General features: G+C 46.0%; 1 long non-coding RNA gene across 1 annotated transcript; it reads left to right on the plus strand.

The window, feature by feature from the left end:
• The first annotated feature begins 12,855 nt into the window (after positions 1–12,855).
• On the plus strand, positions 12,856–23,779 carry LOC141422335 (uncharacterized). The gene is made up of 4 exons (XR_012446884.1): positions 12,856–13,134; positions 20,900–21,376; positions 22,670–22,819; positions 23,178–23,779. It is a non-coding gene; the product is annotated as an uncharacterized lncRNA (long non-coding RNA).
• The last annotated feature ends 2,066 nt before the right edge of the window (positions 23,780–25,845 follow it).

The raw sequence follows: 25,845 nt of genomic DNA on the forward strand, positions 1-25,845 counted from the left end.
AATGCCCTTTCTTCAATTGCTTTGTCTAATTCAATGTCAATATTTTTGGAAACTCCTTCCTTCCATTTATTTATTGATCAATTGATTGATTTAGTGGTGCTGAGGATTGAAGCCAGGGCCTTATGTATCCTGGACAAGTGCTCTACCACTGAGCTACACCCTAGCTCCCGTTTTGGAAATCTTTAATTCCTTCCAGTAGCTGGAGTAGTTGTGTTGTTCAAGGGTTCCCATATCATATCGTATTAATTTCATGTGCTTTTTTGCTTATCTTGTTTACAGCAGCCAGAATACTAGAATTTATATTATTCTTTATTTATCCCTCACATTAACTAGAAACTTGTTTATTAGGATTGAGATTATCTTTGATTTAATTTTGTTTCCCAAGGAACTAAGACAGGATCTAGCCCTTAATGTGAAAATTGGCTAAGTGAGATTATTACTCGCCCAAGGAGCCACAGTTGTGAGAGGCAGTACTAGGGTTAGACCCAAGGCCAGGCTTTGCCATTAAAGGCCGATTCAGGGAAAACAAGAGGTAGGGGGAGAAATAAACCAAGGCTTGTATGCACATATGAATAATAAAGGAAAAATGAAAAAATAAAAAAAAAAGACGCTTCATAGAGTCAAGAGCTTTGCAGTAAGATCGTCCTGCATTTCTTCTGAATGCTTCCTGGGTCCCAGAGCCCTTTTTCTTTGGGCAACTGGAGAAAAGTCTCACCTCAGTTCCAAATCATTAGTCACTGCCCATCTGTTGCTTAGGTGTTTAGACCCAATAATGAGCTCCAGGATGGTGGATCCATTGGTGTGTATGTATTACCATCAAGCCTCAGCACAACTTTAGTCTCTGAGGGAGACAGCAAGCTAAACTCTTGCCTTTTAGTAATTGTGGCTTCATTCTCCATCTAGACAGACCAGAGGATAGTGTATGTCTGAGGAGGAGATAAATGACATTAGAGGTCAGTCAATAAGACAGAAGTAAGAGTCCAATAAGAATCCCAGCTACAGGGGAGGGCTTCTGAGGGCTGGGACCCTGAGGAACAGGTCTACCTGGAGCAGGTCCTAGTCAGGTTTCTCTGGGGGCTCCTTGGGCACGGCCATTGCTAGAGATAGGGCCCTAGAGATACCATTTACATGGTGGCAGGGAAGATAAGGTGTCTGATTTGGCAACTAAGTGCATTCATTCATTCCATAAATATTTCAAGAACCCCTACTACGTCTAGGAATGGGGGTTCTACCACTCTACCGCTGGCAGAGTGGCTCAAGCGGTAAAATGGGAACACAAAGTTAAAACAAAGCAGAGAGATACTGAGTAGCCAGTCTTGTGGAGCTTACATTATCACCCAATCTGGCTATTAACCAAATCAAATCTTACCCTAGGTGTTTGATAGATAAATGTTTATGGCTGCAAGATCATTACCAATCAGGAAGGATGGAGGGAGGCTTCTTGGAATAAGAGGCCTCCTAATTTGCTCTTGAAGTATAGTGGGGCAAGTGACAGGCAGAGATGGGAGGGGCAACTGAGTTTCTCTGCAGAGTGGGTTGAGAACTCAGCTCTTTCAGGTGCATATATTTTAATGGGGATTTATTTTCTGCATTGTTAAAGCTTAATGGTTCTCTCAAATCATACTGACACAAAGGGAAGGCAGACCAGCTCAACAAACAGCAGATTTTGCCCTGAGCAAAGACACTTCTCCATGCATGGAGTGGTCCCCCACTGTTTCCCATAAGAGCCTGTGCTGGCTTTGCAAATCAAACAGGAGCCTTTAAACAAAGCACTGCCTTCCCAGCAAAGGAGTAACTAAGGCCTGAGTTACCCCAAGACAACACCTGCAGGAATGTTATACTAATGGCAGCTGTTGCCAGCCAGCCAGCGTCTTGGCCCCACTCAGGGTGAGCACCCAAGGCCCAGTTGGGTCTTAATTACCTTTATGTTTGAGGTTGCTTGCTCAATACCCTGTAAGTCAAATGCATGCTTCTTTCTGGTGAGATGGAATGAAGAGATTGACTCAATGGAAAGATGGAAAGAAAGCTGGATGAATACCTTTCTTTCCATGTGTTGTGCTGAGTGATTGACATATTACAGGCTTCTTGGGATGTCCAATTCATCTGCTGATGGAGGCATGGCTGACACAGGCTTCATCATGTGACACATTGATGTGTATGTAGGTCATCAGTTTATGAGTCTCCTGGAGAATACTTAGGAGGCCATGGAAGACTGAGATGCTAGAGTGGTCTGAAGCTTGGGATCCTATGTTCAACTCCTTTAGTTTATGAATGGGAGCACACACATCGGGTATGAGCCCAAGGTGGCATGTGGCCTCTCTCCCAGAGATTTATTTCACAGAGGGGTACTGACTGTCTTCCAGAACCTGTGGTTGTTGACGTGCAACCTCTGCATTGTAAAACAGGGCAGCCTGGCAGTCATCAGTTAATGAGAACTTATAATGAAACAATAATGTATGAACTCTAGAGCTCAAGTATTGTCACTGTCAAATATCACTGGCAAGAGCGTGAGGGTGTAGCAACCCAAGTTCTCCTGGCCTCAGTAGGAACATTCTCTTTCCTAGGCTGCTTGGGTACACCTGGGGAGAGTTAGGGCACAGGGAGAGGCAAAAGGAGGCAGTCTTTATGTTCTGAAGAATCCTCCAGCATTTCCCCACCAGGCAATGAGGTCCTGGCCCTGTTCCAATTTGGGTAATTACATTTTCCCTATGCAAATTGCTCCCCAGTATTTGCATAGGCATAGGGGCCCAGTCTCCTTGGCAGGCTCTGCAGGTTCCCACCAAGCCTGGATGCATTCACCGTCTTGGATCTGTTGCGGAAAGCCTGGCTCCCACCTAGCAGCACCAGCTACCTTGCCCATCAAGGTTGTCCTGCCCACCTGGGAGGTTTTAAGCTGTCTAAGGACCTTTGATCAGGGCTGAGATGGTGCATAGGAAAGATAAGATGTGTCGGCAATGAGGCCTAGACTGCAGTCCTGCATGGAGTGTGCCACCCTGCGGCGGGGCGGGGGGCGGGTTCACTCCCCATTGCTCAACCTGTCTCCTCATCCCTGAAGTGTGGGATCCTCTCAGATCAAAGCTGCTTACACCCTTTCTAGCAGCACTTTCAAATTTCTTCAATAAATGCACTAAGTTTTTAATTTAAAAGGCCAATATTAAACCAGAGTTCTTAAATAGTGGCACCTATGCCCTGTGACAACTACAGATGTGCATGGCTACGTGAGAACTTAGTGAGGCCTTGAAGGCAGACTTCCTGGGTCCAAATCATAGTTCCCCCATTTACCAACTGTGTGGTCTTGGAAAACTCTTTAATCTCTCTCCCTGCTTTCCTATCTGTGAAATGGATATATGATATATGTACCTCAAAAGTTAGGGTGAGGATTGAATGAATTCATACATCTTAAGCACTTAGAACAATAATAAAAGCCAACATTATGTCAAAAAAACCAATAAAAAAGAAATAATACAAATGCAATAATAAACAAAATAATAATAAAAATTATTATTAAAATATATTGTTATCTTACTAACATTTTAATTAAACTAAATTGTTATTTATTATATTATATAATATAATTTATTATTTAAATATATTTTAATTATTATTTATTAAAATAGTAAAATTATATTGTAATAATAAACAATAAAAGCCAACCCCATGCCAGGTGCTATTTTATGTGCTTTAGTTACATTCACTCATTTAAGCCTCACAACAATCCTAATAGGGACAATTGCTGTTCTTAGGGCCAGAGAGGTTAAGACACTTTTAAGTCACACAGCTAACAAGGGGCAGAATGGTGCCAGAACTCAGGATCTTAATTGCAGTGCTGGTCTGTCTGGCCCTCGCCCGTAGAAATCACTCAGGAATTATTATTAGAAGTCCTTTTCAGCATTGCCTTCCTAGAATTCTATACCATTTAAATGTGATTATAAGTGTATAGCTCTCGGAGAGCTGTCACAACTTAGAGGATGAAAGAATTGAAATTGTGTATCCCCTTCCCATCTATGGCTCCTTCCTGCTTGTTTTAGTCTCAGTGTGTGTTCACTTCTGTCAAAGACAATCATACCATACCTTTTTCAAAAATATACATTAATAACTTAAAAGATGTTGTCTCAAGGTATAATTGCCTGGGGGCCATGTTTATCTCTCCTCTCCTCTTGAGAATTTAAAAGGTCACATTATGTCTTTTTTTGTTTTTGGTGGTACTGGGGTTTGAACTCAGGGCCTCTTGCTTGCTAGGCAGGTGCTCTACCACTTGAGCCACTCCACCAGCCCCACATAATGTCTTAATAATTGATCTTTCAGTTTGTCTCCTTCAAAGAACATACTCACCTTGCTAACAGATTAGGTCTCCTCCATCTACATATCCCTGTAGATAGGCACAGGGCTAGCACATAGTAAGTGCTCAATAAATGTTTATGAGTGATTGAAGGAAGGGATATAATTTATTAAGTAGGTGGTTAGTTTTAGGTCTAGTGTAAATAAATTGTGAGAGAGGATTACCGAGACCCTTAAGAATCACCAGAAAGCCAGGCATGGTGGTACAAGTCCCTAATTCCAGCTACTCAGGAGTCAGAGGTAGGAAGATCTTGGTTTGAGGTCATCCTGGGTAAATTTATCATGAGACTCTGTCTGAAAATTGAACTAAAAGCAAAAGTACTGAGACATAGCTCAAAGGATACAGCACTTGCCTAGTAAACACAAAGGCCTGAGTTCAAACCCCAGTACTACAATTTAAAAAAATCATACAGAGGCTCCATCTGGATATGATTACCCAGGGAGCCACGTGGACTCTCTAGAGGAAGGACAGGTGGCCAAAGCTGCACCTGGCTTGGATGACAGAGGTGGAGTTTGAGCCAGGAGCCTTTTGGAAGGTGGTGGGACAGAACTCCAGGCTTTCCAGTCTCTAACCCTGGAAATGTAGGGAGGGGTGGGAGCAGTTCTGAATTAGAGTAAGAGTTGAAATGTGGAAAGGGCAAGAAAGTTCTGCCATGTGCAGTGTATGCCGTTTAAAGAGACAAAAGATGCCCACTGCGGGGTATGCACAGAAGAGGAGCGAGGGGGAACAGAAATATCCTGAGGAGGGGGACACCCCCAGATGTAAGCAGAAAATACTCAGGGTTCGGTCTCAGGACAGCTTCTATTTGTCTCATGTTTAGGTTTAGGGATCTTTGTCATGAGCTTGAGAAGGGATTTGTATCAGGTTTCCAGGCTAGCTTAACACTTCCCACAGCCAGGTGCTCACCTGGCATCCACTGGACTGACAAGCACCAAGCCCCACCTGGCAGGTGCCTGCTGTGGTGTCTGTAAAACCCAAAGTCCACAACTTGGACCAGGTACAGGCTACTGTCTTTCCTGATCAGCAGCTGGCTGTGTGGTGCTCTCTTGTTACCCAGGTATGGGAGCCAAGTGGGCAGGTGACACTTGTCCTCCAGGGTGGGGCTGGCAGCCTCTGCTCCAGTCTCAGTGTCCTCCATGTTTCATGATACTGCTGACCTCGGGGAGACCTCTGTGTCCTGGGTGTGGCCCTCCCCTGTTTTGCACTGCAGTGGCTTGACTCTTGGGACATCGCTTCTTCAATCCAGGCTCTTGGCCCTAACTCCCAGACCCAGTTCTCTCCAACTGCCCCCTCCTCCGCCCCAATCACAAAACTCCCAGGGAGCCAACTGAGGCTATAGGGGATTGGGCAGCACTAGCCCAGGGCCCCACTCCCAGCAGAGTTTGTACCAGTGCTGCCAGGAAGTTCTACGTGTGAAATATTCCTCGTTATCCCGGCTCTCCCCTCAGCCTCACAAATGACCCCTCCACTGATCAGCTGTGGAGGAAAAAGATGGGAAGATGACAGGAGTTCTCCTCACTGAGGCCCTCGTAGGAGGGCTACGGCGGCTGTTGAATGTTCCCATGTGTGGTTTGTGTGCGTGTGATGTGTTGCTGTGCGTGCGTGCGCCTCTGCTTCTGCAGGAGCCCAGCGTTCCGTCTGTTTATTTCCCTTTTACGATCACTTTCTCTCCCCGTATAAAGCACCAGGACAAGCCTGGCATTCCAGGAACTGCTTGCAAGTGGTCCTCCAAGCCTCAGAGCCGGCCTCTGCTGTCCTCATGCAGTGCGAGTAATGGGTCCTCCCAGGGACAATTTGCATAAAGGATAAATAAGAGCAACACAATGTGAAGTTTATTCATTTTTAAATCCTGCAGCGTTTGTGATTGAAGGCCCAAGCTCAGATGTTTGCCGGATGCGTCCCATTAAGACTCGGGGCTTGTCTAATGCCTGCTCTGCTCCTGCAGGGGGGGGTAATGTGCACTCCTCCTCCACACTGGAGGGCCGTTTCCACAGCCTCCTGCGTGACAAGGGACGGGAACAGCGGGCTGTGTTCCCTTCCACCAGGCCCCCTCACTTTAATTTGCTGTAACACAGCCAGCACATTAAATACACAACATATTGATGTTCTTGAGAACCCTGGAGGGTCTTTACCCTTCCTTGTCAGAGGAGCCTGGCATGCCGGGAGGGAGAGGAGATAGGCTTGGCACACATGCAGAGTGGCGCCTCTGGCAGGTCACAACCAATTGTCTGCCAGGAGCTGTGCCCTCCCAAAGGATGGAGGGTGGGCAAAGGGGCAGAGGTGCCTTTGGGCATGCCTCAGAGTGAGAGGGGACATGTAGACAGGAAGAGTACCCTCAGCTCTAGGGGCCTTGTGGACAAAGCAGTGGTTTATGGACTAAAGACAAAGAAGGGGATGGAAGGAAGGAAGGTGGGGAGGGAGGGAGGGAAGTAGGAAGGAAGGAAGAAAGAAGGAAGGAAGGAGAAGGGAAGGAAGAAGGGGAAGGGAAGAAAGGAGGGGAAGGGAAAGGGAGGGAGAGAGGAAGAAAGAATGCCATTCAGCAACAGTACTTGTCTGGGCCTGACCATTGCAGGTCAATGTCAAGCAGCACATTCCCAAGACAGTGCAAGAGTTACAGGAAGCTGAACTTTCTAACTTTTGGCATCTCTCTATTCAAACTGCCCCAGGCTCCAGGAACCTGACAGGGTAGATCTGGCTGTCATATCATGCCTATTTGCTACAACAAGTGATACAAGAGTAGAGGCCTCTCGTACAGCAAATTCCTAGCTTTCCTAACAACATGTCTCCCAGGCCAGAGAGAAGAAACAAGCTATTGTCAAGTCTGTAAGGACAAGACCATCTGAAGAGCAAGATTGCACTAGACGCTAACATTAAACTCTTTTCTCAAGATGGCAAAGCACTCCACATTCTAGGGTAAGGATCACTGAAATCATTAACTATTCAGAGCATTTAATTTCTCTTGACAAATGTGCCCTTCTAATAGTAGTTAGCATGTGTGGTAGCTATCCTGTCCTATCATATATGGATCTCTTCTGTATCTCACAACTCTAGCAGCTGTTGTAATCAACAGTCTGAGACTTGGAGAGTTTAAGTAAATTTCAGAAGATCACAGTGCTAATAACTGCTTGGACTCAAATGTGAACCCCATCCTGGGTCTGGTGGTGGTTATTGTGTTGTTGGTGGCCATAATGAGGGTGGTGGTGATGGTGGTTAGTGGTAATTTTTGTTGCGGTGTTGGTGTTGGTAGTGGCAGTAATTGTGTTGTTGGTGGTGACAGTAATGGTGGTGGTAGTTTTGGTGGTTGTGATGGTGTTGATAGTGGAGGTGATTGGGTTGTTGGTGGCCCTAATAAAGGTGGTGGTAGAGGTGGTAGTTATGATGGTGTTGATAGTCGTTACAGTGGTTATGGTGATGGTGGTGATCATGGTAGTTGTGATGTGGTGATCATGGTAGTTGTGGTAGAGGTGACAGAGGTAGTGGTAGTGGTAGTGGTGGTGATAGTGTTTTGGGGCTGTTACTGACAGTGGTTGTAAAAACTACATGAATCCTCTCAGAGAACACATTACAAGGATTTTGAACTAATTCATTTTAAGTTTACCAGTTGATCCTCCCTTGCACCTGGCCTCTCAAGGGGGAGCAGGGAACTCACCATGAACTGGAAGACAGTCAGGATGTCTGAGCTGGTCTTGGAGACCAAGAGAACTGGGTAGGTAGGACACATGGGATATAATCTTATTCAGTGCCACTAGGGGCTAATAGACCTTTGCGAACAAGGTTTGCCCAAATAGGGAATTTGAGAACGGACAGGAGGGACTGCTACCTCCTGTATCTGACCCATTTATGACTCCAATGTCATCTGTCAACTAATGCTTCCTGGAAATTCCACCACTGGCTTCTCTTTTTAGGTGGTCAAGCATTTCATTTTCCCTGTTTGAAATGTAACTTTCCTACCCTTGTAATTTCTTGAGAAGAATGGATGACACTGGGAGGATCCTAGCAAATGCTCTATTTCTGATCAAAATCTGAGTCATTGCTGGTTAGGAAGGAGGCCTCAGGCTCCTGGCTTTAGAAATCCCAATCCAGAACTCAAGGTAAAGAATACAGATCAAGTCCTGCCCACCTTTACAAGGATGCATTCCTCACTCTCAGTGAGATCAGGGAGATGGGCTGGGGACAGAGAAAGAAAGACAAACTGAAGACAGTACTCAGGGTTGTGGGAGTGGTTCTTAGGGATACATGTCACCTGCTGAGGTGAGCCAAGTAGGAGACTATTGGATCACATGACACATACCTGGATCGTTAGCTTGGTTTCCTTTTCCTATTGCCGTACAGGCCAAGGTCATTGGCATCAAATCTGTGACCAGAAGAGCAGACCACTGCCCTGAAACCAGTGATGTATAATAATAATTTTGTTAAAAATAAAATTCAGCTGCACTCTGCAGTCAACAGCACTTTCATAGCAATACTTTGATTTGATTGGTTACATCTTTACAGGAATCCTAACAATGCGGTGTTATGTTATTTCTATTTTGCAGATTTGAAACTCAAGGCTTGCCCAAGATGAAGCAACTAGTAAGCAATGAAACCAGAATTCGTAATTAAGTCATTTTTATTCATCAAATAATTATTAATCTCCCCTTCTGTCCCAAGCACTATGGTAGGTACTGAATAAACCCTGGTGAGCAAGAAAAATATTGTCTGGGTTCACAGTTTATGGATTCCTCAGGATTTCTATCCTTTTTTTCAGGGCACTATACCTCTTTATAACAGCAAAAGGCAATAGGCAAAAGTCTGACAGTAAGTTAAGGTATAGCATTGTTCAGCCTTATGGACTCAACATAATTTTTTCTGAGCCAGCACACTCATGCATGGTCACATTGGTGATAAGTATAGCAAGAAAGGGTTAAATTGGGCATGACAAATGTTACTTGCAGGACAAAGAAATATGTAATAAATTTTGAAAAGATTTTGATCAATGATTATCAAAAAGTATATTAGAGTCTTTGAGCAAATTTATTTGTGGGGGAGTCACTCTGTCCTTAAAAATACTAATATGTGGGGCATTGCTGTGTGATTAGGATCTCAGCCCTGTGTACAGTCCAGACACTTTTACTTTGGAAAATGACCAGTTGGGCTGGCTGGTGTATACAGGTGACCCACCATTGCCTTTCTGTGATACTATTCTGCCCATCCCTCCAGAGCCAGAGGCTGGAGTCACAAAGGTCACCCAGGGGAGAGGAGTCTGAAGTTTCCTTCCTCCTGTCTCTAAGCCTCCACAGCCTAAGATGACCTGTGTTGGAAATGAAGGAAGAAATCTGATGAAGGATCAAGGGAGACCATTTATTTTCCATTGGTTAAAAGGTATCTTTAACTCCCTATCAAGAGTGACTTATTAATTCTTACATAGGAGGTGAATTTTATTATAAATACAGCTCCAATTGCTTCTGTATGTATGCTTTTCTGAGTGAGAACAGGACTTATTGGGGCTTTTCCTGCTCAGGGTGATCCTAGGAATGGTCACTCACTAATAGTCCTACTAATTGCTGGTCTACTGTCTTGAGTAAGTTGTTCAACACAGTGTGTGCACTCCACAGGTGGACTTAAAAGTTGACTAAAAGATCAAGAAAATGAGAGAACTTGCTCAAGATAGGTATTGGTATCTTCCTAAGGTGAATTTCAAGTGATTTCTTACTGACTCCCTAAGCTTCCCCAAACTATTTTCCTCTTTGGAGGTTTTAGGGTTTCCTGCAGACAGATAGAGAGGTGCCAGCTCAGAATGTGTGAACTGGAAATCATAGGAAGGTTCTTTCTTTATCTGTTGACTTTTCCAGGCATGAATTTCTCTGGATTCCCTCAAGGAGTATGAGCAGGTATTCAGCCAATGATGCCTTACGCTGCCACATTCTGGGGGTTCTGTATCCTCAAAATTTAGCCCGTGATGACTTAAATTGATACTTCCTGGGGACTTTGCATCTCCATCGAAGTTCCAGGAAAAGGAAACCTGTCAGAGTGGAGATGTAGCATGGGAAAGATTGGTGTAAAACTCACACAAAACCTTTTGTGAGAGACATATTGATGTCTTGGGCAGTGCTTCTCAAATGCTTGCACTGCAATGAGAGCTCCATCACAAAAGGTATCCAGGAAGGTGGAATGCTCAGGGAGATTTCTATGTCAGATGGTTGATTGAATAGATGACCTCCAATATGTGCATGTGTATCTATCAGATAGAAAGGCAGAGACTGGGTCAATAACTAAAGCCCTCTGAACACTCAATAGCTATGATTTAACAACCAGTATTGGCGGCTATCCAATTCTAGATTGCTTTCCGGGAGCCAAGATTCCTGGCTTCTAGTCTTAGTTCTAGCTCTAATTAGCCATTTCTAAACAAATGTCTTCACTCCCTCCCCATCCTTGGTTTTCTCATCTTTAAAATGGGAATAACAATGGTTTCTTTAGTGTTTAAAGGGTTCAGAGTCCTCTCCAGGAGTCTTGGCGACTCAGGTCACTTGCTTCTCCAGCTCTCTGGTGTTGTCCTTCAAAGGTGTAGGAACCACATAGATATTTGAGAGTGAGCTAAAACATGATCATAAACCAGAGTGTGCTCAAGAGAGGACAATGAGCAAAGTTTCTATATGAAGAAGTATCAGTAAGGTGTCTCACAATTGTCTAGATTGAAAAGGCCTAGAGTGAAAGATCTATGATGCTGTCTGTAGGAGAGGGTGGAGGCATTGCACGGCTCAGAGTTCATTGCCACCTGGGCTGTTGCTGAGCAACCTTTGTTGAATCATTGCACTTCTCGGGGCAAGATTCTGGGTTCTGCCTACCTCACAGAATGAATTAAAGAGGCAAATGGAATTGGGTATTTGAAATACCTTGAAAAGTATGTGATATAAATGCAAACATTATCATTCGATCAATGGTCTGAGTTTAATCTCTGGAGTAATTTTTTGGTTGACTGAAAAAGATTTAACAGTTACCAAAGCTCTTTATTCTCAGCTACCTTTGCCCTCCCTGCAAGTTACAGTCTGTATTTGTTAGGTCAGAAGTTCTCAAACCTGAGCATGCCTCAGAATCTAGTGTGCTCTTAGAACAGACTGGTGGTCCTCAGTCTCAGAGTTTCTCAGCTTTTTTTTTTTTTTTGGTGGTGCTGTAGTTTGAACTCAGGGCCTCATGCTTGCTAGACAGGCACTCTATCACTTGAGCCACTCCACCAGCCTCGGAGTTTCTAATGCAGTAGGTCTGTGATGGAGCTGAGAATTTGCATGACTAAGTTCCAGGTGATATTACTTCTACTGGTCCCAAGACTATCCTTTGAGAACTACCGGTCTAATTCCTTGACACATTTAATGTTTATGTAGATTTTTTATAGCTTGATTACTTATAGGATGTCTTTTTTTTTTTAGTACTGGGGTTTGAACTCAAGGCCTACACCTTGAGCCACAGTAGCTCTGTGAGACTGACATAAGACTAGGAAGTATTAGGATGTTTTATAAATATTACAGGCTCCGGCCTAGGAGCAGGAAGTGGTGATTTACTGAGGGCCTCGAAGCCAATCCTGGGCCAAGAAGGAATTAAAGAAGGATTTCCCTAGACCTCCACTTCAGTGTCCTTCCCATTGGGCTGGACTGCCCCCTACTGGTCAGTGAATCATGGCCACTAGCCCCCAGCATTCAGGTGAGTGCAAGCTGCCAAGGCTGCCCTCCTAGTTCAGTGTGGGAGCATCTTCTGGTGGCTGGTGCTTTTAAGGCTTCTGTGTGTTTGGTGGAAAGTCTAGGAATGGCTTCTCCCTATGTCAGATTACTCTGGTAGAAACTCCTCATCCCAGCACTGTATAGGAAAGACCAACTCCCCTCAACCCATGGCTTCCTTAGACCACACTTCAGTTAGGCTCTTCTAAGCCTCCTCCCCTGAACTTGACCTTGGCTTCAGAAGCCAGTTTTAGCTTAGACCCCTGCTAAAGCCAGTTTGTTTTCTCTTCCCACCCTTGATATCCAATCACGTTCCTCCTCCTTCTACCTTGAACACCTAGCCAAGTTTGTCTTGGTGATTTTTCTTCCTCACCTATCCTCCCCCCTAACTATACATCTCCACTGGTTTCTATTGTGCGCGCTTGAGTTCAGTCTCCTTCCTACTGTAGGAGTCTTGAATAAAACCTGTATTGCCACTAACAAGTGTCCAGTGAACTATTTTTCTTTGATAACAGAAATGTACTTGATGTTCCTTCATCTGTGCCCAACCTGGGCACCAAGGGACAGGTTTGTTGGGCTCCTCGAAACTGTCCTTAAAGTGGAATGGCTTGTGGATGCAGCCTGTGAGCCCTTAGTTCTCTGGAGGTAATCATAACCCATACCCTTCTAAAGCTGCTTTTGCCAGCATCCTTTTCTGCAGATCCTGCTGCCCTGGAAAAAGCCAGCAAGACTTTCACCTTTGATCCACTTAACCCCTTCCCTCCATGTAGGGAGGTCCCCCCAACTCTTTCCCATCTACTGAGACTGAGGTCCAGGGGTCTTGTAGGTCCTGGATGAGGCCAGATCTGGTCCTAGAGAGGGACTCTGGCAGTGCTGAGGCCCTGAAGGAGGTGAGGGAGAAGATGTCCAACCCTTCTAAGCTGCTCATCAAGAAGGGTAGGAGGTGTCAGGAACGAAAACCAACGAGCGAGGTAGAAAACCCAGCTACAAGCACTTTGTTTTCTCTGCAAAGCCACAGAAAAGGGCTCGTGCTCTGCTCTCTCCCTGCATTGTGTGCTCCGTCTTCCCCTGTCCAGGTCCACAGCCGTCTTCTTGGTGCTGGAGCAGGTTTGTCTGCTGTGGTTATGATGGCGGCGGCTGCTCTTGGATGTCTGCGTATGCATGGTGTGTGTGTGCGCGCGTGTGTATGAGAGCGTGTGTGCGTGTTCTCTCCAGAGTGACTGGTTTGTGCTGTCATCAGCCGTTGTTTTGGTAAATGGCGAGTTAAACAGATATATCCAAGCGTAAAATCTAAAAAATGTTCCCTCTGGGCGCCCGGGGGGTGTTGTTTGAAATCAACTACATATCAATTGAGCGGCGGCGAGCGGATCCGATGATAAATTCCAGTCCACAGACGCCTTATAAATTACATTTTTTTGTTCGCGATCTAGCCTCATCTCAGCTCCCCAGAGGCCCTTAGACTGAGAACTATGATTGTGTTGGAGGAACGTTTGCTCAGCTTGAGCGAGGCCATTAGCATCGCATGTGCCGGTCCGTCCCCCACCTCCCCCGTCGCCCCCCCACCCGCCCCTTTAACAAAATACAATATGTGCCTGGTAATTTTTCTGTTCATTATCTCATTGTTTTCTGTAAGTACAAGGTTAGATTGAATTACTGCGGGCTCCGCTGTCTATTTGTAATTCTCCTTCCATGCCGAGCTGCTAATGAATGGGCAATTTAGTCAATTCTTTGTAACGGCTTCTTCTGTGCGCCAGTCACTTAATTACTCTGAACCTTTCTCACTGCTGCTTTATTGCACGGAAAGTCGGGACTGCTTGGAGGGCTTGGCACAGGATCTCCAGCCTCCAAAAAGGAAAAAAAAAAAAAAAAAGGAAATATTGTCAGAGGCAACCAGGATTCTGCGTCCTCTTTCTGTTCTTTCTGCAGCGGCTGGAAAAACGGCTCTGTGGCCTCCTTCTGCACACAGGGGTTTCTCTCTCTCCGTTGCTGACAGTTTGCCTTAATCCTGGCTGTGGCAGTCACTGTCAGGATGGCAGGAGGGTGTGGGTTCCTGCTCAGAGCACAGTCTTCTAGGGGGTAGTCCAGGAGTTTTAGAACATTATTTTCTTAGCCTGATTAGTTTGCTACTTTTCCTGTTTCAGTATCTCCAAGCCCTAGCCATTGGTCCTCTTTCTTTGCCTGTGTTCAGAGCAGCTTGCCCTTGTAGCATAGTGGCTGGGGGACCCGATTATGATCCTCATTCAGCAGAGGGAAACGCCAAGTCTAGGCACATGAAGGGACTTGCCTGGGGTCAATGGGCCAGGTATGGCAGAACCACAACTAGCACCCAGATCACCCAAGACCACTATCTTCTTCCCATTTCACCCTGTGCCCAAGGGGGCACTTCCAAATATTGTTTCCTACTGAGCTGAAGTGTTCCAAGGCGGAAATAAGAGAAGGCTGCCTTTAAATGACCAGAATAAGTGGGAAAGGAATGATTTTCTGGCAGTTACAAGGAGGCTGAAAGACCTCAAGGATGAGGAACTCATTAAACAGAGCATCAGTCTATCAAGTGACACATTTGGATAGATCTGCCATGCTACCAAGATAGTTCTTTGCACACCAGTGTTAAAATGCAAGTATAATTTCTTGTCCAAACTAGGACACCATTCAAAGGGGGCACGTGGGGCTTCATTCTGGGATCATGGGAGTAAACTGGGGCTGTCTGGAGAAAACTATGTCGTATGGACACCCACGACATAGTAGGTAGGAATGCTGTGCCCAGGACATGTCTTTGGTGTCACCCACCTTGATGGCATTACTGACAGAGGCATCTCACCAGCCCTACCCACCCCTATACTTACAAATATTCCCCATTGCAGCCCCTTGCTGCAATTCCCATCTCTGCCCGCGTCGGAAAGTGATGGATTCAACCAACGCTGAGTGAGCACTGGCTGGATAATAGAGACATAAGGATGGGAGACAAGATTTTCTGGTATTTCAATCTGACTTCTCTAGCAGAAGGGAGGTAAATGGTTTTGGAATGTTGCTACTTTTCCAAAACAGGCTCCTGAAAGTGCCACATCCTTGTGTAGAAAGCTCTGCCCTCCTTTGGGGTCTGGCTTACTTCTACTCTTTCTTTGGATGTCAGTTTAAATGTTGCCTTCCCTGATCACTGAAATTATATTAGAGTTCCTTAGAGCTTCTTAGTCTATTTCATGACATTCTTTATTTTTCTTCTTTATTACTTAGCACAGTTATAATTAAATTATTTGTGTAGCTATGTGTTCAATGTTTCTCTCCCCCTTCTCCTACCCAGCCCTAACCCTCTGTATGTGGCCCTCAATAAATACTTGTTCAATACCAGATCACATTTTCATAGCACTATGGGCACTTCTCATAAGTTTACTTATGAAACCTCATTACTGTGATGGGGGAGGCAGGATTTGAATCCATGCAGTCTGGAAAGAGCATAGACTTTTGAGCCAGGAGATGTACCCTTCAGGTCTGGCTCAGTTTCATATCAGCAGTGTGCCTTTAGCAAAGTCACTGGACCCCCAGGCTCTGTTTTATTTACCTATTCAATAGATGTACAATAAACTCACATCTCACCATTTTGTCAGGAATGGCAAATGAAATGGTGTTATGTGCAAGTGTTTAAAATTCCTCAGGTCTGTGCAAATGACAGGTGTGATTGTTGGAAGCAGCCTTACCACTCACCTTCCTTTCAGCCCTGCTGGCATCTCCACAGTCCCCAGAGACACTGCATCATTCCTGGCTCCACACTTGCACTCACAAGCCTCGGGATGCAGTGCCCACCCTCTTAACCCTCTGTTGGTACCCCAGAGCCAGGCATGAAGCCTGGCACATGGAGATCTAGGAAAGCTCATTAAACAGCAGAACCAGCCGCCCTCCTGGGTCTAGCTTTAGCTCTAGCTCAGCTCTGCCAGTGTCTTCCTGGGTTGCTCCAGCGTTTCTGATCCCTCTCTCCTCTGTGCTCTGCACAGCTCACACTATCTGCAACGCATCGCATAGCACTTGATTCCACCCTGGCTGCACCTGTTTTCTGTCAAACTGCAGGGTTGTGAAATCAATTTAGTGATCTTCAAGGAGGAGGAGAAGGAGGAGGAGGAGCACACAGTAGAAAATCCTGGGATACACCACGCTTAGAAAGGTGAGGCATGTATCAGGATGCTTGAGTTGCACACAAACACATGCACACATAGACACATGTGTTCAGTCACAGCTATGAGACCTGTGTCTTCATCTGAACCCAAAAAGGTTTGCCAATCCTGCTTTCATGTCCCACTTGTGCAAGCTTGTCAGGGCCAGCCTGTCTTAAAACAGCGATCACTCACCTCTACCAGCGGTTTCTGACCTCCACCAGCAGGTTTGGGTTGAGCAAGGTGTTGTCTCTAGCCCACCTGCCTGTGTCTCTGGAGGGATGGAGGGCTTCAAGGGCCATTGCTCCCCAGGGATGACTCTGGTTGCTTACTTCTCCAGTGCTTGCTCATGCCAGGGCTGCCAGGGAGGGTGCTGCTGCCACACGCTCTCCTGTGGGTGTCTTGGGTGGCTGTGGGATCTCTGCTGCATCTCTGCTGTAGGTTCTCTTCCAGCAATGTTGTCACCTCTCTCTTGGGTCCTGGGTGTCCTGCTGAGAGCACAGCTTCTTGCAGGGCAGGACAAGCCCTTTCTCTTTTCTCTCCTCTCCCACCCGCCACATGGGAGCATGGCCCCATGTTTTAAGGCTTGCTATGTTTTGCCACCCTGAGCTCAGTTCCCTCACCTTCCTAGGATCTTGGAGAAAATTCAATGACAGAAAACATATGTGACAAGCCTGGCACAAAGAAAGCACTCAGGGAGCCCTCCATTTCTCCTTTCCAGCCATAGTTGGGATGGGGCAGGGAGCTGAATGGAAAATCCAGGAAGTTGGCTGTGTGGAAACAGTCAACTTCCACATGTGCCCAGACCCCTCCTAGAGATGGGTCCAGGTGCTCTGCACGCTACTGTAGTAGCAACCTGCAGGATGGGTGTGACTTGGATGCCCCAGGAAGCAGCTCTAAGTATTCTCCAAAGCCAGGGGTAGATGTGGCCTGTCATTGAGCTGTTTGTCATCTAAGCAGACTCCAGGGCCATGGAGGAGGGAGGGGCAGAAACCCTTGTCTTTTTGGAGCTCTCCTATGGCAGGGCTTCATTCTGAGCACTTTTTGTAAATTAACTCATTCCATCTTCCTGATGACTCTGTAAGATAGATACTATTTAATCCCCATTTTATAAATGAGGAAAACTGATCAAGTTCGGAGCTCCTATAACTTTCTCAAGGCCACCTAGGTAATCATCAGGGGCATTCACATTCAAACCTGGGTACTCTGGCTCTAGCCCAGAGCCCAAAGGGAAGGCCTGGCCACCTTTAATCAGCTTTCAGACAGAAATGCAACAAGCTTTGTGAAACACTCCAGCAAAAAAAGCATATATTGTGGCTTTTAAAAACTTCATTCCTTTTGACATGCTTTTGGGACTCAAAGAAGCAATTCCAAACAAAAATCACAGATGATGAAGATTTTCTTCACAGTGTCATTTCAATAAAAGGAGAAAGAGAAAATTTACCTGCCAGCAAAAAGATGTCAATGTGTGATCTTGAACACCTATCAGCCTTAGATGGTACTTCTCATAGATGCCCCACCCCCCACCCCACCACTGCCTTGTGTACAGTTCCTTTGTGACAGTGAGTACCAGCGGCTGTTTGTCTGTCTGTCTCTCCACTAGACACTGATACTGAGGACAGGGACTCTATTTTATCTACTTTTAGACCTCTACATTAAACAAAGGACAAATATCTGACTGAGTCTAGATAGTGGATATGTGTTGTCTGCATAATTCTTTTACTTTTGCTGTGTGTTTGAAAATTTCATAGTAAAGTGTTGGAGGGGAAAAAAGAGTAGGTAAAGGAAAGGTATAAACAGATTATAATAATAAGGGAAATCTTTACGCACATGAAAAAAGTCAGGAAGCAAACTAAGATTACACCTATACACAGGTATATGGAAAAATTTACAGAAAGAAATACATAAAATGTTAGCAGAGTTTGGAGACAGTGACACTACGCATGATTTAAACTTTTCTTTTTTTCCATATATTTTCCATATCCTTTGCAATTGACAGGTTTTAGTTTTCTAATGAAATAAAATTCTTTTTCTTTGCTATGAGTCCTCAGCCCAGGTTTCTATAAGAGAAACAATGGTTCCCATCTTTAGGAAAGACAGTGAATAAAAACAAAGGCAAACTTTGATTCCATGAAAGAAGTCTTTGCTTTACAAAAGGATTTTCAGAAGTTCCGCTTTCAAAGGTCAGCCCCCTTCAGACATGACAGAGAGAAGAAATACTCTGATTTCAGGGGGTATTGGAGCCCCCTCCTTGGCTTAGAAGGAGCTGGTCTTCTCAAAATGAGTCACCCTTCCCTGCTTATCCCTCCCCCTGCAGGTTTGGATCTTGGCCTAGGTACAATCTCTTGCTGTCTCTCAGGCAAGAGCAGAGGGAGTGACCTGAGCCAGTGGGTGATGGATGGTCCATCTCATGCTCCATAAAGCTTGGCCCTCGTAGCCCCTCGGAGTGGGGGGTGGATGACATGAGACCCGTCCACACTAATCCAGCACATGAAACACCCCTGACCCACATCCAAGACACCGTCTGGCCACCCTGATCTTCCCAGCCTGGCCATAGTGATGGGGACTGCTACTTACTGAAATCCCCAGAGAAGTGATTTCCTATAATGCAATTCTTGTGGCCACCAGTCCCCAAGCACCCTGCCTCCCAGCCTCTTCTCACTGACTGTGTTCCCAGTGTTTGACTGCCTACCACGGGCATGTGCCCTGGATGAGGCCAATGCTGATGTCCTGCAAGCACAGGGCTTTGCAGTTCTACCAGAAAGTGCTGAGCTCCTGGTTCTGACCTGATTCTCCCCGAGGCAATGCTCTTGAGCAAGTCCTGAAGTCACCATAGCTGGCTGGCAAGTTCCATCTTTCAGAGCAACCAACATCTATTAAGCATCTATAATGAGTCCAAGGCTATGCTTGGGCCCTGTTAATTTTCACCTGATATTTTAGGGTCTAATGATAATCCTTATTTTCCCAGTGAGGTAACAGGCTCAGGAAGGTTAAATAACTTGAATAAGACTAAAACTCCTAAGTGACTAACCTCAGATTTGAGCAAAACTTCTGAAGTGTAACTGTCAAGCAAATGAAAAGGATTATGGATGTTTATGGGTGTTTTTGCCTCGAGGCACTCTTTGATAACACAAGTACAATTGGAAAAGTGGTTGTTAGTCATTCACAACTTCCTGGGAATTGATCAGCAAGATTTCTTCCCTAATAGCTTCCCAGGACCCAGGAAACTAGAGAAGGAGATTTGACTTAATGAGGGGGTGACTGGGTTCATTGGGTTAATGGGAAGAATAATTTGGGGAGGGGGGTAATCAAGTGAGGAAGGTAGGCCCTCAGGTCCTGAGGGTGGAGAGGATGATGAATTGAAACAAAACTCACTTCTGCCACCTCCTATTGATGGTTAAAGAGTGATCTCAAGCCACGTGTGGTGGTTCATGCCTGTAATCTCAGCTACTCAGAAAGTGGAGACAGGGAGGATCGTGGTTTGAGGCTAACCAGAGCAGTAAGGCAGGTATGGTGGCACACCCCTGTGGTTCCAGCCATGTGGGAGGCCTCAGATAGGAGAATCACTATCTAAGGCTGGCCCTGGGCAAAAAAACCCAAGCTCTTAGAAAATAGCTAAAGCAAAAAAGGGCTTAGGTGTGACTGAAGAGGTAGAGCACCTGCCTAGCAAGCCTAAGGCTCTGAGTTCAAACTCCAGTTCCACACAAAAAGAAAAAAAGAAAAGGAAGAGTGAGTTCAGATCATTAGGAGAATCAGGAGCACTGGCTTCCTACCCAGTGGAACTGGGACAGGGAATTCGCCTGGAATCTAGCTTTGAAATCCAGTGGGGAACACAGAGAGCAGCTATGGCTCATTGCCTAAGAGCCCTGGGCTGTGATCTGGGACAGGTCTTTCCCCATCCCTCAACTTCAGGGTCCTCTCAAATGCACCCTGGGGAGCCTCCAGGGCTGGCACTGGGCTCACTTCCGAGACTGGGACCTCCACCAGAATTTCAGATACTGTGCAGATGGTATTGGGGGCAGATGGGTGGATCTCCTCCTCACCCTACACTTAGGAAGGACCCTGAAGGAGAGACTGGGAGGTACTGTCTCACTTGGCCTTGATCTTGAGTAGAGTCTACCTCCAGCTCTGAAATCAGCTCTCCTGACTGTTCCATGTGAGACCTCAAGTAGAGACTGCATGTTGTCACCTCTAGATCCTTAGCGCCATCCATTGTGCCTGGTACTGTGGTAAGTAGTTGCTCATGGCAACGTGTTGTATAAATGAACAAAAGATTAGAATTTGCACCTATTAGAATTCAGATCATAAAGCTTAAGAATGAGGAGATACTGTTCTGAGAGTGCAAAGACTTGAAACTTACATCTAACCCAAGTTCTCATTGCCTATCCTTCCTCTTCAACTATTCACAAGAGACATCTCTCACTTAACAGATGGAAAAACTGGGACCCAGAGAAGAGATATAACTTAAAAGCTTACATATGCGAAGACTTCTCACAAATGAGGAAACTGAGGCTAAGGAGTGAGGATGATGTCATATGGCCCTACAGCTCAGCAGTAGTGGGGTGGAGACAAAAATCCATCTTCCAAACCATAGTCCAGTGCAGCTTAACAATCACAGAGCTCAAGCAGCTCTGGTAACCAGCCCCAGGTTCCCATGGCAACTGTGGAACAAACCATCTTCTTTGGGTAGCATTGACTCATTCTTCATGTTGTTTTTCTTTTTCTTTTAGGGGAAATACATTCTTTACCCTCCCAAAATGGATTCATTCATGAAAGGAAGAAACTAGGACACCTTTCAGAAAACAGGTATCCAGGAAGAAAATGAAGACCCTGGCCGATGAAGGCTTAGAGCGGCATCTGGATTGAAATGTGTAGCTAAATAGAATTCATGATGTGGAGAAACCCAATCAAGGACCTCAGTTTGGGATTCCTTGGCTTACCTTTGCTGTCCTTTTCTGCATATTTCTTCCTAAGTTATAATAGCCTTTAAATGGGTATCAAAAACGTTACCTGTACCCTGCAGCTCATGGTTCCTAAAGGTTTCTACCATGTTTATTTCACTTAATCTTATGGAGTAGACAGAGCAGACATTACCATTTTACAGATGGGGAAACTGAGGCCCAAGGAGATGGAGGTCACAGGGCTAGTGAGGAAGTCCTCAGCAGGTGGAATTCTCCTTCTCTGAAGAGATCAAGGATGGACACCTGGTATGTGTTGGACACTTGCTAGACACTAGGAAACCTCAGTGAGGGCTCAGCACCCAGGGTTAGAGCCAGCAAACAAGGAGCTAGATGGAAACTGAAATTCATCCATGTGCCATGGAGGGACCCCTCCAGAATGACCAGGGATGTATTGCTAAGGGACTGGCATTTAACTTGAGAGCCAAATGGTGGAGAAGAGCCAGAACAGGAAGGGCAGGAAGAATAGCCACTTGGAGGGAACAGCCTGTGTGGCTGCAGCTGTGCTATGCAGTATGAATGGGACATGAGGGGGAAGGTGAGGCTGGGAGCAGAGTCTTGGGCTGGATGATTTCAGCCCTACAGGCCATGTAAGAGGTGTGTCAGCCATCAAAAGCACCTTCATTCCTGTATACCCAACATGTGGGCATTTGCACCCACAGTCATGCATGTGCGCACACACAGGCACACATGTGCACTGACATGTATACACATGGACATGAGCCTACACACAAAACAGTTCTCTTACAACACATTGTCATCTGCATTCAATTGCGTACCTGTGCACACGCAAATGCACACTTACTCCCATTTAACCAAACATTTGGTATACACACAAACATCCATGCATTTGCATGCCCTCACTTGAACACAGGAGCTTGACATATCCACGTGCACTGATGCATCTATGTAAACACACATGGACATGCATATATACACAAAAACACAGATGCACAGTTCTCTTCACACCACATTGTCATCAGCAGCTGAATATACTTGCATGCCTATGGATGCACAAGTGCACACTTACATCCACCCACGTGCCCGTTCATAACTGCACAAAAGCACTCTTGTGCACATGCATGCTATATCTCACAAATGCATGCATGCATAAATGTGTATGTAGGTACTGACATGTGCACTGACATAGGTTCTCACAGGTGCTTGTGAACAGCCTACACCAAGCCCTGCTCAGATGAGCTCCAGCCTCAGATAAACTTCTCTGCTGGTTGGTTATAATCTTTCATTGGAACTGACACGTTGATAGCCCCAGTTTTTCTAGGAAGTGACCTTCATGCCGGCTATTGATTTCTAGTGGCTATCAGGCACCTGCCACTGGAGTGACAGGCCTGGTCGGAGGTCAGCCCTTAAATAAAGCTTCTGGATTACTAAGCACCAGCCACTACAGTGAAAATGGAAATTGGCAGCCCTGTGTCTTTTATGGGGTGGACTCTGCTGATGGGTTTCAGCCCTGAGTGACCCTCTTGTGTGTATACCACAGACCCCAGGTGTTGTAGGTGCCCACAGGTGTCTGTCTTGCAGGGAAGCTGGCTGAAGGCTGTGGGCGGTGGCAGAGCTTCCAGGGCCTGAAGTCCCCTACATGCTGCTTTCCAGCAGAGCCCAGCATTCAGGTAACAGACAATTGCACAGGACCCAAGACCCACAGGTGACTCACTTGATGGTCTTGGGCAGGTAGGTGGTGTCACTTTTCTGAGCTTTGGTTACTTCCCCTCATCCTGTCACCTCTACACCACCACCACACTCTCTATATCCCATCCTGTCTCAGGAGGCTGTGAACACATGGACATAAGTCGAGGAGCAGACGACATTGGACATGCATGAGTTGTGTACAGCCTGGATGACGGGGCTGCTGGAACCCGTGTTCTAAAACAGTACCACTACTAACCACAGGCTGCACTTACTGACCAAATGCTGATTTGATGGCCCACCAGCCCCTCAGGCTGGAGTTACAGGGCAAGGCGTGGGAGTTGGTGAGGGGCAGAAGGAACTTTCTGGACCTCAAAAGCTTTGCCTTTGCCACTCTTGACAGGTGGAATTCACACTGGTTTTCAGGGCCCGTGCAGCAGATTTTGAACTTCCAGCTAGACAGCAATCAAATCTAACAACCCAACACCATCCGAAAAGGCTTCTGCCCTGCCCTGAAATGCACCTCTGTTCCCACCATCTGGGTAAATGCCATCCCCATCCTGAGGGCTGTCCAGATCCCCCAGCCCACAGGAGCCAGGGAGCACTGAACACTCCTTTCCGTTCAGCCTTTGAAGATGCATTCAGCTTTCCTTCTGAACATGGGTGTGAGTCATTTCCACCTCAAATCTGAATTTACAACAACAAAACTTGGAAATCATCTGGCTTGGAAAAAGTCAAAATGGCCTCCATTTCCCAGGTTCTAGTACCTGTTAGTACATCTGCCCTTCCTTGGCTCAACCTGTGTGTCTGATGACCTTTCTATCCTGTGTGTTGCTCTAGTACAGGGGTGTTGATTGAGGTTTGTATGTCCTGAAGGGAGGATGAGCAGAAATTAGAAAGAGCTACAAGTTAATTATTTGGCAAAGAAAGTAACACATTTAACAAAATGAGAGAAGCAAGAGTGACTGGTATACCCAGAAACTCAGATAAGCCCCTCGTGTTGAAAGGAAGACACTCAACCCATCTGGGTGGGATCATAATCCAGGCCTTTAGCCACAACTTGCAGATGGAGCAGGCCCACCTGCTAGACAGCATGTGGCCACAGGGTTCAGGAAGACTCAGGGTCACACGATTTCTGTGTGTGGTTGGGCTGTTTTATTTGGTTTATGTATATATAACCTAATACTTACTCCTTAATCTGCAAAATGCATTGTAAAGTAGACACTCCAGGAACCAGCTTGTTTTACAAACAAGCACAAAAGATGTGCAGAAAATTGCCATTTTTTTTTCCACAGAGGGCCTGGGATGACTTATAATTAAAACCTATGTGCAATTGTTAAAACAGCAATAATAAACATTGGACAACATCTCATGGTTTTTTAAAAATGTTTTTTTGAGGCAGGGTTTTGCTATGCAGCCAAAGCTGGCTTAAGAACTTGCTGTGTAGCCCAGGCTGGCTTCAAACTTTCAATCCTCCTGCGTCAGCCTCCCAAGTGCTGGGATTACAGGCATGAGTTACCATGCCTGGCTCTATTTTTTAAAATTTAAATATTTAACTTTTACAGAGACTAAATCTCCTAGCTGATGTCGGCTAAGAAATACTGCACTCACAAAGTTCTATACCAACCTGATAAAGTGACTGAAATGTCACAGAGTGGCACCTAGGGATCTTTTTATAATGTAAGCATCACTAGCAGAGGCACTGGAGTTCCACCCACCACCCTGGGGCCAGGGCGTCAGATACTGCCTGGTGAAGGGGTTGCTATGGTGCAAACAGGCTGCTGAGATAGAGGCCAGCAGGTGTGGAGCTCTGCAAACAATGGAAAACATATAAACATCTCTTGACCCAGGTCAAGTATGCAATCAGAAAATATTCAGGAGCCAACAAGCATGGCTGACCAAGTCCTTATCTTGGGAGCCAGAGCACAAAACCACAGCAAGACCCAACACCAGAGTTCAGGAAAATTGAATTTCATACCCAGCTCTGTCACTTGCCAGCTGAGCACCCTGGAGCAAACCATCTCTCTCCTTTAGACTGCAGTCTCCTCACCTGCAAACTGGGGCCGGGAGTTTCAACCATTCAATAAATGGTTGCAATGGTTGAGCAACACATAAGCGGGTTCGTAACATGCCTGCCATCTATTTATGCTGCTCAGTAAATGGCTAGTGTTAGGGAAGTGTAGGTCAGTCATGGTCATAGCTTATGGTACCCACTGCCCAATTTTTCTCACAATTAGAGCTAGCCAGTGGTTCACAAAGGGGTGATTTTTGTTCCTCTCCCCAGAGAACAATTCAGCAATGTCTGGAATAATGTTTGGTTGCCATATCTGGGACAAGGGTGGCACAGGAAGCTGGGATGGTAAACATCCTACCATGCACAGGACAGCACAAGACAAAGGACCATCTGGCCCCAAACAGCAAGAGTACTGAGGATGAGAAACCCCAAGCTAGGCCTCTCTCTCTAAGACATTAGCTTTTGGTTCTGCTTTGCCCTCCGTGGCTTAGCACAACAGCTCTGAAACCCTTCTATTTCCCCAACACTGCAGACTTGGGGCTGCAGAAGATGCTGCTGCCTGCCTCCCCTTACCCCGAGGCCACTCAGCCAGATGGCAGAGGGGTCAGTGGCAACCAAACATCTAATGACGTGTGACAAGTATGGCCAGACAGCAGGCCCAGGCTGGGCCCCTTCGAGGCCACTCATTGGGCAAGGGGGACTCATAAATAACAGCACAGTGACAGCCCAAGTCTTGCTCAGTGGGAGGAATGGAGCTCCACCCGCCTCCCAACCCCTGGGGCAGGACTTTATGGACAGGGTTCCAGCAGGAGGGCCGGGACTAGGGACAGAGATAGGACTGAGGACCCCATGTGCAGAGAATGTGCTGGTGAGACATCATCGAAGAGCCTGTCTCTGTAACATCTGGCCAACAGCGACTGGCTTTGCTGCATTAGCTTTCTCCTGGACGTTGAATTTTTCCTAATATCTGACCCAGTGCAATGTGGGCCTCTAAAGCAGTCACCCAGCCAACACTTGCCTTGGGAGGCAGAGTGATGTGGTGGCAAGCTTGCTGATC

This window comes from Castor canadensis, chromosome 4 (assembly GCF_047511655.1).
Source record: "Castor canadensis chromosome 4, mCasCan1.hap1v2, whole genome shotgun sequence".
Lineage (NCBI taxonomy): Eukaryota > Metazoa > Chordata > Mammalia > Rodentia > Castoridae > Castor > Castor canadensis.